The sequence below is a fragment of the Anopheles marshallii genome, chromosome 2, assembly GCF_943734725.1.
Source record: "Anopheles marshallii chromosome 2, idAnoMarsDA_429_01, whole genome shotgun sequence".
Classification (NCBI taxonomy): Eukaryota; Metazoa; Arthropoda; class Insecta; order Diptera; family Culicidae; genus Anopheles; species Anopheles marshallii.
The window spans coordinates 39,373,211-39,378,002 of NC_071326.1; positions in this window are offsets into that span (position 1 = coordinate 39,373,211).

Sequence of the window (4,792 nt, forward strand, 5' to 3'; positions counted from 1 at the left end):
GTCATCATATTTCAACGCTTTATTTACTGCTCTGTTTTATTATGTTTGTTAGCATATTTGGATTATTATTTTGTTATTGTTGTTTTTTATATAATTTTGTTAGCATTTTCCTATGCTTACATAAAATTATATATCTCTTCCAAAGTTCGTTTAAAACAGAAGATTGATTAGGTGTATAAAATACCCAATCCTGCTACTATTATATATACTATACTAATTTGATACTACAGCCTTGATAGGAATACAGTTAATTTGTGGGTTTTAGATTTAGAGATTTTTTTTTCGATAGATTTAATTTACTAATATTGCTAATAGTATCAATAATAAAATACTAATTCGAAGATCCCCGTAAAGAAGTAATAAACAAACTTCCAACGCAGAGTTGTACGAGTGAAAAGTCAAGTATTAGAGATAAATTACAACAAATCAACGAATTGGAATCCACAAACATAAGTGCGATAACGAACAATTTCCATCCCGTTTTACACCGTACATTGGTTCCAATGGTGATACAACCACTTGATGCACAATGCAGAACTGATCGGATATGTGATAAAAGCAAGCTTACTACCGATGTTGAGTTGATATATGGATGTTTCATCAAAAGTTTCAGACCAGAAAATAAATTTAAATAACTGTGTCTATTCCATCATCCAGCAAGCAATTTCACTTAAAGCTCAGCATTTATCTTCACTCGGCATTAGATTGCTCTCGGCAGGAAAACAAACCAGATACGTGAGGATGAAGCAACCAGCGGATGTTGTCTATGCAAATTGTGTACACAATCGTTTGTTCGAATGTGCTGTTAGGCAAACCTTGGCCGTACAAACAGTTGTCTTTAGCACCTGTTCTTTGTAGCCCCGTTTTGTACGATTCCAGCGTAATGGTAGCTGTCTACCCCAAAAAAGGCAAAGCACCTGGCAAAAGTGCAACGATTAAGGATGGCAACCGTGTCATGGTTGCGTTGCTTTTTTTTTTAAACGTTTTTAAACATTGCCTCAGGTTCCTGTTCGGTGGGTAACAAACATTTTCACAAAACTAACTATTCCTTTCTCCGGGAAAGGGTTTTATGCAAAAGGAAATCTGCCGTCCAACATGTTGCGAGCACGAAACTGTGCGCTGAAACAATAAGCTTACAGCGGATTTGGTTTCCTCGCGGTTTTTCGTAAAGTTCAGGGTTCGGGCTCGCACGTAAAAAAGTTGGTCTGTTGAACCAACTGGCCCTACGCGGCATGGCGACACGCGGGGGATGAGATCGAGCATAATATGGAGGGGAGGGGATGACATGATAGTATAAAAATGTTAGCGTAAAGTCGTTTTCCATTTCTGTCATGCATCCTCGTTCATCTCGCTGTGTATGTGTGTGGCAGTGGTGGCATTTCTTGCGGCAAAACCACCCCATCACCTGATGGGGAAAGTTGAACGGTTCTAGCGAAACGAAACCGGAACCGTACATAGCGGCCATGATGGAGGTTTTGTTGCTCTTTAACGTTAGCTCGTTCTCGTTCGGATTATCAGGTTGGTTACACCCGCACCGACCATTCCATTCCCGTTTTGTATTGCAGGAAAATGGAGGATAACTTTTAAAATCGCTGTAGTTGTAGAGTAAAAATACGTGCACAAAAGCCGCTGCACGCATGGCCACATTTTTGGGTATGTGGAAGAAATATTTTATTCGTAAGAGGATAGCAAAAAAAAAAGTTGACTATATAGCATATTTTTGTTCCACTTGCAGATTTTTTTCGCACTGCATCGTATGTCGCCTAAGGCAGTGTAGTAATTCCATGTTCAGTGTTCCATATCAGTTGTATCGCATCGACACCTTTTTTTTTGTTGGTTCGGTTTACACACCCAACGCATATATTCCCCATTGGCGGATGGTGCACTTTATCAAACGGCCTCGCCTGAAACGTTGACAGATGACAGTTGAGCCTGTGCGCATGGAGATACGACGGAAGCTGTCAAAGAAATAGACTAATGGATCTCCACGAATCGCTTGACCGAATGCGTACGGGATAGTGTTTGTGACTGTTGGAAAAAAAAGTGTAACAGAAATTAAAACGAAAAAAAAAACACAGCTTCAAAAGCAAACCTCGACAGTGCGAAGCTATTGATTGATTACATTTCAAATGCGACGACAAACTAGCGTACACGCCGTGACACCATCAATAAAGGCGGCGTTTGTGCCACGCAGGAGGTTTAGCTTGTTGCCATCGGGTGGGAAAAGGATCATACGCCAACAGAAAAAAAAGGATAACATTCGTATGCATCCACAGTGGGCCATCGAATGGGCAAACGGGATAAAGCCACCAACAGTTCGTTAGCTGTGGTCGAAATTTGATTAATCAGCGCAGTTGGTGGCTACCATCTCACGTCCCTCTACGCCCCTGGCCAGCACGCACAGAACTAGTGAAATCGACTCCCTTTGCGATGTGTGGCAGTCCATTGTGCGTGCAATGGAAGCAGCAAATTAAAATGCAAATAAAAACAGGCACACGCAAACGCGCATACCAATTGACGGTACATCACCTGGGGAATGTAATTACGGGAACGAATTTGTATGCACAAATATGTGGCCGAATAAATTTCGCTTACTGTGAATGAAATATTACAAACGAGTGAGGAGTTGTTGTTGTTGGATGGCAGCGTGGAATTGCCCGTTATCGAGTGAGGTTGCACTTGAAAGGCTAAATTAAAAAAACACGCTTGTTTGTGGAATGGTTCATCAATGTGCGCTGATGAATGTACCGGCTGCAATGCAATAATCGACTCGACCATCCGTTGACTGCCACACGCACACACACCCCGGAGCGCAAAAGTTGCATCGAAACGGAGTTCTAGGTATCCGCATTTGGGAATGAACGTACGAGTGAGCAAATAATGGGGTTAAGCTAGTGGAAAAGTTGTCCAGAAAGGAAACTGATCCCTGTTACAGCATTGCGCGACTGTAGACGATTGAAGTTTGCCAAATGATGTGAGTGGCGTACGGTCGCGGTGATAACAACTTCAAGCCCCGCTGATCGACAGCATAAAGGGGTGTCTTTTTTTTTGTTGGGAAGATGTTCCAGCATAGAATCTTTGGCACCGTTAGCGTCACGAGCTGTGGCATGGTAGGACGAAAAAATGGTGCTAGCCATTCGATGTGAGCTTCTCGTGCAAGCATTCGGTTTTGACTATCTTACAAATTGATGTGCACGATGGATGGATGGACGGAAAAAGGGAGCGGGCACGTAAAGAGTAAGCATGGAGGGTAAGAAATTTGAAATTCAGATTTTAAAACTTCCTCACTGGTAATCCATTCCCGTACAAGCAAGGCAGGGGGTTCGAGTAGGGATAAGTGACCTGTTTTGGGGGTGGCAAAGAATAGAACAAGGCACACAATCTGTTCGTGTGAAGCATGTACCTTTTCTTTTGCGGGTGTGTTACGATCATCCTGCCCCCGAAACCGTTCGGCTGAAGTAAAACGGGAAAACTGATGCTCGAACATTCGCACGTGTAAAAGTTTTCCCCTCCCGGTTCAAATTTGTAAACAAATGTTACAATGCAAAAGTGCAAATCGGCAGAATGACATGGAAATGAGCCATCGAACGTTCTGGGGTGGGTCGGTCTCGGAAAGGTTTTTCTTTTGTCGGATGCTGCATACGAAATGAAGCGAGTCGGTCACAAGGTTAATACTTTTGGAGGCCATTGGAATTACGTTAGGCACCATTATTTACCACACACCAAAAGTTAGAGAGTTTTCGAGGTTTCGTGGCCCTTGAGGTCATTTATTGAGTACAAGTTAAAGTGGAAGGTGTCGTAGCAAGCTGGAAATATTCTCGTTTTCTAGTACTTGTGTTAACTGAAATCTATTATGTCAGTAAAGAATACTTATAATAGAATCAATTAAGTTAGATGCAGAAATTGAGAGAAATTCCAGATAAACCTCGACACATACAAGTTCTAACGTGAGCAAGCTTGAACAACGGATCCAACTTTGTCGCTTGAACACAAAAAGTCTTCTATATCGATCGTTCATGCTCTATTTATGGTATTTACGCATACTCCCTTTTATGTAACGTCCCTACCATCAATCCTCACTTAATGATTGGGATCTGTTTTGCATGAAGAATTAAAAGTTCCACCACCATAAACCATGGCACTAATTGCCGATTGCTTTAAAGCCAACTGTACGTTTGGATATAAATAATCCAAGCAAATCATATAAATCTCTCGCACCCGTGATTACCTTTATTTCGCACGTACGTGTGAATGCCTTGATGGTGGTGGAACTATTTCAACTTCAACCTCAACTGGCTTAGTATGTGGGCAGTAGTAGCTATATCTTAATGCGAATCGTAAAACTTTCACAACTCGCAACGTTGTAATGGGAATTTTCTTGGCACGTGGCTCCTTCCAAGATGGAATGTGTGCTAAGGTAGATCCAATTCATGCGAAGAAACTATTTCCGGCGTGAAATTTTGGGAGAATACTACACAGAGTACAATGCCAGCAATCTACCTGGTCGGAAACATTTCGTGGATTTGGGTTGTAATTTTCGTGTGAACGGTTGTAAGCATTCAGATTGATAAATGGTTTTCCCATGTGTGTGGAATATTGATTTCTGAGCTGTTTTGATATTACAGATCGTTTCACATGCAACTTTTTGATAGTAAGAATAGTTCATGATTTTTTATATTCACGGAAGAAGGGTCGTGTATCTTCGAATTTCATTGGCAATTATATTATAGTTTGATTCACATAAATTGGGGAAATTTACTACGAAGGATTTGATTGCCTTTTGTTTCTATAA